This window comes from Lepus europaeus, chromosome 16 (genome assembly GCF_033115175.1).
Source record: "Lepus europaeus isolate LE1 chromosome 16, mLepTim1.pri, whole genome shotgun sequence".
Classification (NCBI taxonomy): Eukaryota; Metazoa; Chordata; class Mammalia; order Lagomorpha; family Leporidae; genus Lepus; species Lepus europaeus.
In genome coordinates, this window is record NC_084842.1 from 471,520 (window position 1) to 486,738 (window position 15,219).

The 15,219-nt window shown below is 53.0% G+C and overlaps 1 long non-coding RNA gene across 2 annotated transcripts in view; it reads left to right on the forward strand.

Annotated features, from left to right (window-relative positions):
• LOC133775257 (uncharacterized) overlaps positions 1-9,685 on the forward strand; it is a 35,031-nt gene extending 25,346 nt beyond the window's left edge. For both annotated transcript variants that reach the window (XR_009868213.1, XR_009868214.1), the window contains exon 4: positions 241-9,685. This is a non-coding gene — a long non-coding RNA (uncharacterized LOC133775257). The remainder of the gene's footprint in view (positions 1-240) is intronic.
• Positions 9,686-15,219: the final 5,534 nt, after the last annotated feature.

The following is a 15,219-nucleotide window of genomic DNA, read 5'->3' on the forward strand; positions in this document are numbered from 1 at the left end:
AGCTGAATCACCCCTCCTTGTGGACCCCAGGCCAGGAAGCTGGGGCTTCCCCTCTGCCCTCTGTCCTTGCTGGCTCCTGGCTTCAGCCTTGTCCAGCCATGCTGTTACAGGCATTTGGCCTGTCGCTGCCCAGCACATGTATAGCTAGCTGGGCCGCCGCATGCGTGAGGACACTCAGTCCTGGCACTGGGGGCTCGCCTTGCACGTCCGAGGCTGACCCCAGCTTCTCCCCTCCCACAGCTCCTCAGTGGCCATCTGCCGGGCCTGGCTCTTCGGCCCCGCCTTGCTCAGCACCTCTCTCTTTGAGGAGGGACCTGCACTCTCTGCTCTCAGAAGAGGAAGCCGGGCACCTGATGTGCAAGCCCCCTGGGAGTCTCCCTCTTACGCCGCCAAGGGACTGAGCACGTGCCTGGGGCCAGGGAGATGTACCCTGCACCTCCTATCTCATTTTTCCTTGTTTCTGCTCTCTCTGTGGCCAGGGTTTGGTGGGAAGCTCATCCTGCCTCGCCAGGCTCCAGTGGGTCCTGCCCTGCCACCTGCATTCCAGCCACGGAGCCCCTCAGGCCTCCAGGCTTCCTCCCCCTCCCTGGTGTGCCTGGCCCACTTCTGGGCTGCTGAGGTTGGGCCCCACAGCAGAGAGCAGTCAGGGAAGTCTGTGGAGCCCCCCTGGCTGAAGGGTCTTGGTTCTGTAGAGCAGCTTCAGGCATAGCTCACAAATCAGGGTCTCCCTGGTGGTGTGGAGGAAAGTTTGCACCCACCTACCAGGGCACCATTGATCTTCCCACCAGGGGATGTGAAAGCAACTGAAACCCCAAGCATCTGTTAGCCTTGGGCCCTGGGGTACCAAGGGGAGGGGGGTCTGGAAGCTGCCTCCCCTCATCTCACCTGGAGAAGGCAGGTGCCAGCAGCAGCCACCAAAGGGAGCACAGAGAGTGCTGCCCTGTGCTGCAGCACTGTCCCATTGCCAGCTCACTTGTCCTAATAGCTGTGCCAGGGCCCTGCGAGGCTTTGTTGTCCCATTTCACGGTGAGGGCACTGAGGCTGCACAGCCTATGGACTCTGGAGCCTGCTGAGAGGACTTAGGGACCCCCTGCCATTGAGCTGTGACTTTCAGCCACCTCTTCTAGGAGCCAGGGGTGGTGGGTTATGGGCCCAGCTGCTGGGGATGGGTCCCATGAGAGGATGGTGGTCCTGAGCTGCCCACCCACCTCAGGACTCCAGTGCCCCAGGGCACAACCTGGGAGGGACTTAGGGACCCCCTGCCATTGAGCTGTGACTTTCAGCCACCTCTTCTAGGAGCCAGGAGTGGTGGGTTATGGGCCCAGCTGCTGGGGATGGGTCCCATGAGAGGGAGGTGGTCCTGAGCTGCCCACCCACCTCAGGACTCCAGTGCCCCAGGGCACAACCTGGGAGGGGACTTAGGGACCCCCTGCCATTGAGCTGTGACTTTCAGCCACCTCTTCTAGGAGCCAGGGGTGGTGGGTTATGGGCCCAGCTGCTGGGGATGGGTCCCATGAGAGGGAGGTGGTCCTGAGCTGCCCACCCACCTCAGGACTCCAGTGCCCCAGGGCACAACCTGGGAGGGGACTTAGGGACCCCCTGCCATTGAGCTGTGACTTTCAGCCACCTCTTCTAGGAGCCAGGGGTGGTGGGTTATGGGCCCAGCTGCTGGGGATGGGTCCCATGATAGGATGGTGGTCCTGAGCTGCCCACCCACCTCAGGACTCCAGTACCTCAGGGGACAGCCAGGCCCAGAGCTAGGTGTGACCTGTGGCTCTGCTGCATGAAATAGGAGCTCCTCTGGGGGTCTCAGCAGATTTCTCAGCAAGGTGTTGCCTTTGCTGACTTCTAGGAATCTGGTGGGTAGGAATCAGTTCCCATAGGGCTCCATCCCAGCCTGCTAGGGAAAAGGGGCCTGTGTGCCCCAGACAGGGCAGGAAGACATCTCTGAGCTGGCATGGTGCAGCCCCGTGGCCAGGACACCCACGAGGTGGCTCCTGTGCCCAGCATCTGTCCAAGCCACTGTGAGGACCAGGGTGCAAGAGCAGGGAAGCGGGGCTCCAGGGCCATCACTGCCACTATGTCCTCTGATCCAAGCAGAGCCATCCCTATGCCTAGGAAACAAGGGCAGAGATGGAGAGGCATCTCCCCTTCCCCTCATGCTAGCCCTTCTCCCGTCCTGGGAGAGGGGCTGCCTTCTGCTGGCCGCGTTTCCTTCCTGGGGGTGGGTGGCAGCCAGGGCCGTGACACCCTGTTCTGTTATTCTCCGTCCCCTGCTCTGCCTCCTAGGCTCCACCCCCATGCCATCTGTCTCCCTCCTGCTCCTTATGTTTGCAGTTGTTTTGCTCTGTGAGTGAGTTAACAGGGAAAAATAACAGTAACATAAAAACACCTCCCAGGCAGCCCAGGAGGGGACCATCCAAGGCCTTTATGGAGCCATAGATGGGTTTGCTGGCAGCTGCGGGCCCCACTGGCCCCTTCTGCCCCTCCCCAAGCTCTAGCTTCCGGTCTGGCCCTGTGGGCTTCAGGGGAGTTTATGGATGGAGCTCCATCTCCTGGCCTGTCTGAGGTTGGCTCTGCACTGCATGGGTAGAGCAGCCTCAGTGCCCAGGAGGCTATAGGGTCCAGCTCAGAGCTCACCAGGGTCATCACCTGGGAGCTGGTCCCTTCCACGCAGTGCCCTCTGGACGCTGGAAGGGATGAGCAGGCTCCAGGCTCCCCAGAGTCAATTGGCTCTCCCCATCCCAGGGTTCAGGAGAGGTGAGGAGCCCCACTGTCCCCCTGAGGAGCATGGGGGACAGGGCCCTCTCCCCACTCAGGCTCCAGGACACTGGGAGCCCCTGTGGATGGGGTTGCTCCATGCCTTCCTACTCAGCCTGATCCTCCCCACTGTTCTTCCCAAATCGGCTCACCAAGGAGTTCCAGTCTCAGAGCTGTGTGATTGTGGGGCCTCACGTCCCCACCTCTCTTTTCGGCACATTGGAGGCTCCTGCCTCACATTCACCAAAGGCTGACCTCAGCATTCCTCCCCCAGAGAGCACCTACCAGAGATAGGAGATACAGCTCAGACAGGAGCCAGGCATAGGATAGTCCAAAACTGAGCCAGGGGTGAACCTCTGAAGGGTCTTGGGCCTTCCAGACCATAGGGGAGCTGCTGAGGAGCAAGCCCATCCCTGTGGGTGTTGGCCCTGGGTACTTTAGATGAGCAGTGGGGCCTGACTCTCTTCTGTGTGGTAGTGGGGGTATGGGGGAAGGAGCTGGGAAGTCTGGGAGCTCCCAGGCCTGGGATGCTGCTGGAGCCCAAGCCAGGGACTCCTCAACAAGGGTTGAGGGGTCCTTGGACTTCTTCCCTGTTGGAGCTTCCAAGCCATGTTCCCCTGAGCCAGCACCTCCTCTCCCAGGGCAAGGGAGCACTTGTGGTTCAAATAGAGCAGGATCAGCTGGGGGAGCTGAACACACCCACAACATTGCCCACTGCCCGAGCCATAAGGGTGAGCCGTCCTGATCGCCAAGGGAGGTGGGTGCTTGGCTACCTAGAGGGACCATAGAGACGCCTCTGATGTCCTGGGCTCTCCCAACCCTGCTCGCACATCCTTTGTGCCCTGTCCCAGGCTCGGGGCATAGAGGTGCTGGCGTTGGGAAGGAGCAACGGAGGGAGGGTGATAGCACCCAGCCTGACCAAGACTGGACAGAGGAGACCACAAACCCTCTCATGAACACTTTGCAGACTGTCCTGAGCTATCCCAATATCACTGCCCTGTCCTGGCTCCTGGAGAGGGGGAGGGCACAGGTGTATCTTGGGAATTTCTTGGTTAGTTTTGGCCCTGGCCTCTGGCTGAGGTTGGACACCACAATGCCTGTGATCTTGCAGGAGGGACATCAGGAACCACACTTGTTCTAAACCAAATATTCTATTAGACTTTAACCAGCAAGAAGAGCTGAAATCCCCCCAGTTCTCTTGCTGGGGTTGGGGTTGGGGTTGGGGGGATCAGCCACAGCATCCTAAAGCCCTAGAAGCATTCTCAGGCCACTGATCTGGTCTTTTGGTTCATGTCCAGGCCCCAGGGAGCCAGGCTGTGCTTCCAGATGGGAGCCTGGGACCAGGTCTAAGCCCTGGGCAAGCCAGGATCACTTAGGAGTTGGTGTGCTCAGTCCTCACCCACACAGAGGCTGGTTTGGGCAGATCAGGCACAAGGAGCTGTATGCCTAAGAAGAGCCCATTCCAGCAGGGAGCCTGCCTTGTGGAGGTTCAGCCTTCCCTCCCCAGCCTCTCCACATGCAGCTGCCTGTGGAGGACGTGGGCGGCTTCTGGACAGGTCACTCGGCCCTTTCCCGCCTCCTGAGGGCCTCTGCGGTCATTGTCCTGTAGGAGTTACAGTCCAGGGAGTTGCACTTGAGCCCGGGCACTGGGGCTACAGCAGACTTCATGGGGCCCAGGTCCAGTGGTGCTGGGACAACCTGGAATGGGACCAGAGTCCCTGATGGATTTTGCCCTCTGGAAGCCAGCAGTCTGTAGGCACCAGGTGCACCGCAAGATTGTAGTGGGAAGTCCATCTTGAGTAGCCTCACCCGTCCCCTGAGCTGTCCTTGCTGGGAGAGGAAGACAGGACTGGGAAAGCCTAATGTCCCAGAGAGTCCAGGGTGGGGGAGCTCTGGGGGAGGCCCCTGATGACTCTACTTCATCCTCTTCTATGACAGGTGCCACAGTGACGAGCTCCACAGGACCTGTCACTTGAGGGAGAAGGGCTTTAGTGGGACAATGGGGCCAGGTTCAGAAGAGCCCCCTGTTGGCTTTCACCACCTGGGAGCCAACAGTCTTCAGCTTCCAGAAGCAACACGGGGATAGACAGGAAGGCCCAGTGGGGTAAGCCCTGCAGTGGGCTGGACCCAGAGACCATGAGTCCCCCTACTCTTCTTCCTCCCACAGAGTCTCAGTGAAGGCCGTTTTTGGATTTCCAGTCACTGGTGGGTGGGGTGCTAATGTCAGGGGATGCGCTTGTAAGTCAGAACAGGGAGGCCCACCCTGTCCTCTCGGAAGGTCATCTTGCCACCTCTGAGGTTTGGGGAAGGCCTAGGCTGCAGGGAGATGAGCTCCAGGCCTAGGAGCCTGCTACACAGTTCCTCTGGTCTCGCTGGGAGGAAAGCAGACTTGATTTGCCTCTCCATACATCTCATGTGGCCCACAGGGCAGGCCCCTTGGATGTGGATCCCTAGGGTCCTCCAGGTTCCTGCCTGGTCCCTAGCCTGTGATCCAGAGGGAGGGCTATGTGCATCCTCAGCAGTAGGAGCTGCTCCTGGGTGGCACCTTGTGGGCTGCATTGGCTCCAGGTCTTTCTCTCTCATGTCAGAGGCTAGAGGATTTCACTACCCATTTCCTATCCAACTATAACCTAACACACGGGTTGCTGAGGTCTGAATGTCCATGTACATCCAAGTCAATATGTGAAACTTGAAGTTTAACACGGGTGGAATTCAGAGGTAGAATCTTGGGGTAGAGATGAAGAGGGGGGCAGGGAGCACCCTGGTGCCTTTTTGCCCTGAACCTTCTGCCATGTGGAGGCCCCGGGCCTCAGACCCTCATCAAGCACCCAATGTGCTGCTGTCTTCATCCTACATTTGCAGCCTCCAGGATTGTCAGCAATCAATTTCTGTTCTTTATGAATGATCCAGTGTTGAGTAGTCTGTGATCGCCTCAGGAATGGACTCAGACAGAGTCCGGTGAGGGAGGGGCCCCCAACTCAAGGGCCCCTCTGCCTTCAGGCCACCCAACCCCCGGCCAGGATTGTACCCTTCCAAGGCTCAGCTCAGCTCTGGAGCTCTGCCCCTGAGCTTGTGGGGCCACTCTCTGCTCTCCCACCCACAGGTGCGCTCAGGCACCTGTGCTTCCCAAGTGACCTTTACGGGACAGACAGGAAGGCATAGCTGAGGGGCTCAGTGAGCTCTCACCACTGCCCCACCCTGCCTCTGTGGCCTCCCCTTACCCCAGGGAGGCTCCAAGTGTGCACCAGGACCCTGGGCCCAGTGAAGCCCTCCAGGGAAGGCCAAGCCTCCACCCCCAGAGCTCAAGAGAGCCAAGGATTCAGGCCTGACCTCCTGACCAGAACCCAACTCCCAGCCCTGAGACCAGGGCGCTGATAGGAAAACCTTCAAGGGGGCTGTCCAGGAATCCAGTGTGTCCTGAGGCCCCCAGGCCAGGTTTTCCAGAGCTTAGAGCAGAACTGGAGGAGGAAGGCGAAAGGCAGGGCAGGGCTGCTGCTGCCTGGGCACTTCCACCCCTGACACATCCAGGAGGCAGAAGGCACTTCTGCAGCCGTCTTGGATCCCTGGAATGGCCGTAGTACTGGTGTCATCATCCGAGGCTCAGGCCTGATGCAGCCTCTCCTGTAGGTATTGGGAGAGCCTGTCCCCGGGGCAGCGGCAGGAGGAGCTCTAGACACAGTGGGGAGCCTTAGGCCAGGGAGGCCCAGACAGAAGGGTTGGCACCCACAGCCTGCTCCACCCTGCCTCTCCTGCTGGATGCTGCCAGGGCCACTCTTGGGTTAAGGCCTACGTAGGAAGCCGTGGCCCAGGGGAGGCTGGACCAGGAAAGGCCCCACCCACTCCTGTCCAAGATTGATGGTGAGTTGGGAGGGTTCCAAGAGGCCCCCACTGCCTTGCTCAGCCCAGCACATTGGGCCTGCCCCTGCCTGTTTCCTCCATGCCCTGCTCTTTCAGGCCAAGTGGTGACCTCTCCCCCCCACCCCACTCCATCCCTACCACCCCAGGGTGGCCCCAGAGGACTTCTGTGAATTTTGAGGACTATGTAGGATGTGACTGTGCAGGGGCTGTCCTTCTAAGATGTGCATATCCCATAGTCTCAGAACAGGAAGGGGTCTGGAGAGGAAAGCAGAGTGGGAGGACCAGGCCTGAGCAGAGTTCCAGAGTTCCAGGGCCCCTGGTACAGGGTGAGACCCCAGTGAGGCTGCATCCAACATGGCCCTGCAGCTCCTGGTGGCGAGGGATTCATCTCAGTGAGCATGCAGAGCCACTTCCAGTTTTAGTTTATGTGCTGCCATAGTGAACACGTGGTGCCACTTCTGAGGGGGCTCTTGTCTCTGGCCGTTTCAGGGCCCTACGGGCCCAGAGAGAAGGTGACAAGGAGGCCTGCCCAGCACAGCCACTAGCCTGGGAGCCTCAGAGGCTGCTCTGTGCTCTGCGAGAATCACCAAGGCACCAGCTGCAGCATGGCCGGGGGTCAGTCCTCAGCCTGGGACTGACAGTGGCCTGGTATCCAGGAGCGAGGCAGAGTGGCTCAGCTCCAGGCTGCTGTGGCCGCTTCAGGGGCTTGTGGAGTCCCTTCTTCCGCCCAGAGTGGGTCTTAATCAGGTCCTCCTGTGATGCTGAACCTGAGACTTGCCCTCTGACGTGGGGACGTCGCCTTTGTGTCAGGGCCTTGCTAGTCTGCCCAGCAGGGACCCTTGTGTGGCTGCTAGGCGTGGGGGTACCCACAAGCCCTTCAGGAAAGAAATGTGACACTGAGCCAGTGACGTCATGGAAGGGCATCACCTGGCAGAGCTGCTCTCCCTGGGATGCTGACCCCATCTGCGAGTGCTGACCTCACTTGGGAGGCATCACTTCCTGTTCTCACAATGTGTGGTCAGCTCTAAGGAGAGCCTTGTGCCGGACCTCACCCCTCTGTGGTTCTGTCCACATCAGTCAGGCCTCACCGTGGACTTGGATCTCTGTGACCTGGTCAGCTGGCCCTCCTGGGAAGAGGACCTGGAACAGCACCATGGATTACTCACGTTGTCAGATGCAGAGAATGCCAGGAGCATGTGAAACAGTGCCTGCTGCCTGCAAAAGAGAAGAGAGAGGACTGTTCTGTTCCCTTGTTGCCCGCCGAGTCTGCTTGGTTTTATCTGACTGATCCTGCCGGCAAACTGAACACTGACTCAAGTTCTCTTGCAAGAGCAGTTGGGTCTTGGAGCAGCTGGGTGTTCCTACAGTTTTCTGGTCAAATCTGCCTATGATGACAAGGGTCACCTGGGGGTAGCTGATGCCTTCCCGTTTTCAGTCCAGTGGGTGTTTTTAAGGTTTGCACACAGGGACGTGTGCTCTGTGGGAGGCTCAGTCCAGGCCTTTGGCCCACGTGGAGAGTCTCCCAGCCCCAGCCCAGCAGCTCCAGGAGCAGCTCCTTCCTCCTGTGTCCCCTCAGGAGTCACACTCTCCCACTCCCCTACAGTCCCTGATAACCATTGCTTTCTCCTCTGTCCCCATGGCTTGGCTTTTCCCAGAATGCCCTATGACTGGAGTCCCAGCATGGCAGCTTTCGGGCCTGGCTTCTTCCACGGTGTACTTCAGTGGCGTCTTCCTCCTTCTCACCCACTCCTGTTTCAATTCCCCTGCTGAGCTCATTGAGGTCACTTCCAGTTTGTACTGACTATGGATAAAACAGGAACCTTGCCTGCAGGATTTTTGTGGAGTTAAAGCTGATTGGGTGAATAGCTATGTACACAGTTCGGGGTCAGATGGTAGGTGGAGAAGAAACGGCCACACTGTCTTGCAAAGTGGCCGTCCCATTCTGTGTTCCTGGGTAGCCGTGAGTGAGAATTCCCGTAGCCCCTCATTGTTAGCCACAGAGTTGTCAATGTTTTGGGTTTAACCACTCAGAAAGGTGATCCTACCACTTTTCAAGTATGTATTTGATGAAGCATCTGTTCTTTAAAAAATATATGAGAGAGAGAGAGATCTTCCATCTGCTGTTTCACTCTCCAAGGCTACATCATGCTGAAGCCAGGAGCTTCACCCAGGTCCCCCACAGGGGTGTAGGGACCCAAGGACTTGGGCCATCTTCTGCTGCTTTTCCCAGGCCATTAACAGGGAGCTGGATTGGAAGTGGAGCAGCCAGGAACACAAACCAGTCCCATATGGATGCCAGCACTGTAGGTGTTGAATTTACTCACAACACCACAGCACCAGCCCCAAAGTGTCTGTTCTTTGATGAAGTCCCTTCAGATATGGTATCCAGTTGTGCGGTGGACAGTCAAAGATGTTCTTGAGGCTTAAGAGTTCTTTGTATATTCTGGATGCAAATCCTTTTGTTAGATGTGTATTTTGCAAATACTGTTTTCCATTCTGTAGCTTTTGATTTCATACTCTTCACAATGTCTTTTATAGAGTAAATGTGTTTGATTTCAATTAAATTCCTCTGACCAATTGTTTATTTCATTCATGAAGTGTGCTTTTGTTTCCTCTAAAAGCTCGTCACCAAATCAAAGCAGATAATCTGTTTTCTTCTAGGTTTATGAATTCAGAGTTACTGTTAGATCTGTAAATTAAATTAGTTTTACAAGGGCCGGTGCCGCAGCTCACTTGGCTAATCCTCCGTCTGCGGCACTGGCACACCGGGTTCTAGTCCTGGTCGAGGCACCAGATTCTGTCCCAGTTGCTCCTCTTCCAGTCCAGCTCTCTGCTGTGGCCCAGGAAGGCAGTGGAGGATGGCTCAAGTCCTTGGGCCCTACACCTGCATGTGAGACCAGGGGGAGGCACCTGGCTCCTGGCTTCGGATCGGTGCAGCGTGCCAGCTGTAGTGGCCATTTGGGGGGTGAAGCAACGGAAGGAAGACCTTTCTCTCTGTCTCTCTCTCTCACTGTCTGACTATGCCTGTCAAAAAATAATAATAATAATAATAAAATTAATAAATTAGTTTTATATAAGGGAATTTAGGTTTTGTTTTTTGGAAACTCTGAGATTTTTGCAATCATGTCATCTGTGAATAAAGACAGTTTTGTTCTTCCTTTCAGATCTGTCCACATTTTGTCTTTCTCTGTTCTTGTTCCCTAGGTGGAACTTGTAGTACAGTGTGGGGAGGGAACATTCGTCTTCCACTCGAGATTTAGGAGAAAGCGTTCAGTCTCAGCACAGAGCGGCAGTGGTGGGCTCACAGATCCCCTTGCCTAGGATGAGTGTGTGTTCACACCTATTCCCTGTTCGCTGGGGGGGTCTTTGTCATGAGCAGGTGATGAACTGTGGCAAAGGCTAATTCCAGCATCTCCTGACAGGTGTTCCCCTTGCGGTTGTTTTACAGTGGAGAACTAATAGCTGGGTGGATCTGTACACATGGGTCCATTCTTACATTCCTGGATGACTCCTGCTTGGTCTCTATTTCAGGTCTTATGCAATTAAAAGTCCTAAGTCCTTAGTGTTCACACCATTTGGGACATTGGTCCCAACCACACCACGGAAACTGTTGTGGAGTTTCAAGTCAAATTCCTAGAGCAGCCGTGGAGGCAGCCTAGGAGCCCTGACCTGGGGGACTTGGAAGGAGCCAGAAAAGGCCCAGACCCCAGGGCCCAGACCTTCTGACCAGGTGAGTGCCAGCAGCCTGGCCTAGTGACTACAGAACACCTGGACCTCAGGTCAGAGATCCTGGGGACTCCAGTTGGGTCCCAGCAATGAGGTGGTGTACTCCTGAGTTTCGTGAAACTGTTGGGGCCAGCACTGTGGCACAGCAGGTTAAAGCTCTGGCCTAAAGCACAGGCATCCCATATGGGCACCGGTTCTAGTCCGGGCTGTTCCTCTTCAGATCCAGGTTTCTGCTATGGCTTGGGAAGGCAGTGGAAGATGGCCCAGGTCTTTGGGCCCCTGAACCCACATGAGGACCTGGAGGACGCTCCTGGCTCCTGGCTTCAGATCGGCGCAACTCTGGCCATTGTGGACATCTAGGGAGTGAACGAGTGGATGGGAGACCCCTCTCTCTGTCTCTACCTCTCTCTGTAATTCTGTCTTTCAAATAAACAAGATAAATTTTAATTTAAAAAAAAAAAGTTACAGAAAGCTGGATGGGGGAAGTTCCCTTAGTTCACATGGGCACCAGAGGTTGAGTGGAGGATCAGAAGTTTATGAACATCGAAGGGCTCAGTAAAATTGCTTCCCAAGACTGAGCATCCAATCTAGGGTTCTTAGAATATTTACAGGGTCATCAGCACCAAGCCTCACCCTTTACAGCATTGGTGGGTTGGGTTGCAGCCTGCCTGATTCAGGACCACCCATGAGGAACTTGAGACCACATTTATGGGGAACTTGAACAGGGGGTTTACAGAGAATTGAAATCAGGACACCTGCCCAGACACGCAGACACCTATGAGGAACAGAGATTGGGGCTTCTGCCCAGACACATCAACACCTATGGGGAACTGGAATAGGGATTACAGAAAACAGAGATTGGGATATCTGCCCTCCTTTGGAGTCCGATTTTTCTCCCTTGTCTCTGGACCCAGCCTAATTTCCTCTTCATTTCCCCCTTTGGTGCCCTCTTAATCATTCTAGGAGGCACGATTTTTATTTTATTTATTTATTTTCAATTAATTGGTTGGTAGCTTTGGAAGAGCATCTGGAACTTTATGGCAGAGACAAATTGGGGTAACACGTTAATGAGGCAGGGACCAAAAAGAAGTGCTAGAAAAATCATGAGGAGAGGTCTGGACAGCAGGAGGAGCCAGGATGCCCAGCTCCATATATTGCCCCAAAGCTCTGTGTGTGTGTGTGTGTGTGATCTTTTCATTAAGTTGTTGGACCATATCTCTGACCACTCCTGATCTGTTGACATAAAAACAGCACTGTTTGTTTTAGAAAAAGGCAAACTCCACCCTTTCTACAGTTAGTAGGTCAAGTCCCCTCTCCCTGTTTTGCAGGACCACTGCTGCTAAGGAGTGTAATTGATCTTGGAGGACCATTAATGACTTAGCAACTTGTTCTGTATCATACTCTAGCCAACTATCATACTCAGGCCAACTATTAAGGGTATAACCTGGAAGGCTCTTTTTTATTCAGACTTACTTGGCTACCAGTATAGGAAGAGTTTGGTTACAGGGGACAACGTACATTTGGTGAAAGAAAAGCCAAAGTTTGCACTGGCTGCTTGCTAACTCACTTATTGGCTTTTGTCCCTACTTTGTTGGTAATGCACTCAGAAGCATTCTGGATAAAACACAGGCTACTATAAGAAACAGAAAAGCTCCTCTGGACACACCCATTACTGTTATATAAAACATGGCTAGAGCAACCCTTTGTGACCAGTTCCCATTTTTTGAGGCCACCTCAGCTAAACCTATGGAAAGCAGCAAGGTCAATATTATCATTAGCCCCAACGGGATAGGGCAGCATCATAACCCTAGATCTCAAGTGTCCCTTGTTGAGATCCAGGCTTCTGCCATGCATTGATCAGTCGGCTCCCAGGTTTGTGACTGGAGCAGGGCTGCAGATTTCCCAAGCTTCAGCAGTGCATAAATCAAGCAGCCTCCAGTGTGGTCAAAGCAGGAGTGTCATCCTCGGGAATTCTTTTGGAAGCCTCACCCTCGGAGGCCTCCTAGATGTTCAGCTTGCGCAGTGTTGTCAGATCAGAGTAAACGCAGCTCTTTTGTATCTTTAGAGCCGAGAACTCTAACTCTGATGCAATCCCATAGTTCCAGGGGGCTTACAGGTAACAAGGTACCTGGAAATTTAGAAGTAACAGCCAAAGCCTAGGAACAGATGTGACTGGTGTGAAAATTTACAACCTGGGCCTCCCTTTTTACTTCTTTAAACAAAATAGTCAATAATCAGACCTTACACTGAGGTCATTGACCACAGATTATAGCAGCACAGCATAAACCTAGGTAAGTGAGAACAGAGTGTGAATCTCTAGGCTGGCCTTAGAGGAGAGCTGGCCTCAACAGGAGATTAGTATAGAACAGGAGGCATCTCTAGCAGGAAACTTAACAGTCCTGCCTGTAATGTTAAGGACCATAGGCTATCCCCTTAATAACAGTGGTTACTTTGGAAGCTGGGTGTGTTAAGTAGGAAGTCAGAAATTGAGCCTATGTGTGTGTGGAGACAGGCCTGAAGACCAGCTAGTACTGCAGAAGCTCCAGAAGCCAAGCATCTTGCACTTCAAAGTCCTGCCCAGACCCTGATAACCTCCCAGGTGGTCCCAGCCCTTCCCCCAGGGAAAACTCCCAGGAGAATTCTCTCTCCTCAGGACCAAATGGATTACCTGACCTGATAACATGGGGCAATAAAACCTTCTCAGATATCCTAAGGGAAACCCTTGTACTCTGCTGGCACCAGAAAATCTGGGGAGGAATTTGCTAATTTTCACCCAACAAACCTTTCTGCTAGGACTCTCAACCCTTTTTCCTGGAGGAGACGGGGGAAGTGAGTAAACAGACTCCCTTAAAAACCTAGGGAATCCAAACAGACTGGGTGCTCAGCCCTCTGCCTCTGTGCTGAGTCACCAGCCTAGCCTGCCCAGGTATATTCTCTCCATTCAACCATGTAACCTCACTCATGTAACCTCCGAGTGACTAGGCGCTCCTCTCTGTCCCTTCCGTTCTGATGCCCTATCCCCCAAAAAAGCCTTATCACTCTGCTCTTTTTCTTACACCTCAATTCTTTCTTGGTGAAGACAAGAACCCCACGGCTTCCACAGACGTTCTTGTGACATTTCAAACCGAAGCACAAACATACCAATGACTTTAAAATTTTTTTGTTTTTTTCTTTTTAAGCAACAAGTTTTTTGTTGTTTTTGTTTGTTTGGTTGGTTTTTGTTTTGTTTTGTTTTGTTTTGTTTGTTTTTGGCAGGCAGAGTTAGTGAGAGAGAGAGAGACAGAGAGAAAGGTCTTCCTTCCATTGCTTCACCCCCCCAAACGGCCGCCACAGCCGGCGCACTGCGCTGATCCGAAGCCAGGAGCCAGATGCTTCCTCCTGGTCTCCCATGCGGGTGCAGGGCCCAAGCACTTGGGCCATCCTCCACTGCCTTCCTGGGCCACAGCAGAGAGCTGGACTGGAAGAAGAGCAACCGGGACAGAATTCGGCGTCCCAAGCGGGACTAGAACCCGGGGTGCCGGGACCGCATGTGGAGGATTATCCTAGTGAGCCACAGCACCAGCCAGCAACAAGTTTTAAAAAACCTATTTAGCTGATGGAGTTAGAAACGTGCCAGGCAATTCCAGTTCAATCCCATCAAGGTGGCATGTACCAATGCCATCTCACTAGTCCAAGTGATCAATTTCAATTCACAATTGATCACACTGATAGGTCTAAAAGTCAAAGGGATCACACAAACAAGACTAGTGTCTGCTAATACTAACTAATGAATCAAGAAGGAAGAGAACGATCCATCATGGGAAGTGGGAGACACAGCAGACTCATAGAATGGCAAATGTCCTAAATAGCACTCTGGCCTCAGAATCAGTCCTCAAGGCATTCGGATCTGGCGCAAGAGCCCATGAAAGTATTTTAGGCATGGAAAGCCAAGACACTCTGGCAAAAAAAAAAAAAAAAAAAAAAAAAAACCTAAATGAAAGATCTCAGCGAGTGAGATCCCAGTGGAAAGAACGGGGCCATCAAAGAAGGAGGTACCTTTCTCTGAAGGGAGGAGAGATCTTCCACTTTGACTATGACCCTGTCGGAATAAGATCGAAGTCGGTGAATCCTAAAGGCTTCCATAGCCTTGGCAACTCATGACTAGAGCCTAGGGAGATTACTGACACCATAAACAAGAGTGTCAAATTGTTAAATCAACATCAGGAGTCACTGTGTACTTAGGTCTCATGTGGGATCTGTCCTTAATGGGTTGTCCAATGTGAAGTAATGCTATAACTAGTACTGAAACAGTATTTTTACACTTTATGTTTCTGTGTGGGTGCAAACTGATGAAATCTTTACTTAGTACATACTGAATCGATCTTCTGTATATAAAAATAATTGAAAATGAAAAAAAACCTTGGTGTTAAATTGGAAATTGCATAGAAAATTAATTTTTTAAAAAATATTATGTAGGATCTCTGTCCTTAATGTGCTGTACATTGTGATTTAATACTATAACTAGTACTCCAACAGTATTTTTCACTTTGTGTTGCTATGTGAGGGCAAACTGTTGAAATCTTTACTTAATATATACTAAACTGATCTTCTGTATATAAAGAGAATTTAAAATGAATCTTGATATGAATGGAAGGGGAGAGGGGTCGGGAAAGGGGAGGGTTGCAGGTGGGAGGGAAGTTACGGGGGGGGGGGGGGAGAAGCCATTGTAATCCATAAGCTGTACTTTGGAAATTTATATTCATTAAATAAAAGCTTTAAAAAAAAAAACCTATTTAGCAAAGATTTATTTATGTCACATAAGTCAAAAAGCTAATTTGTGTTAATTTAGCAGTTTTTTTTAATATGAGCAATCTTTTATGTATAAGCCAATTAAAA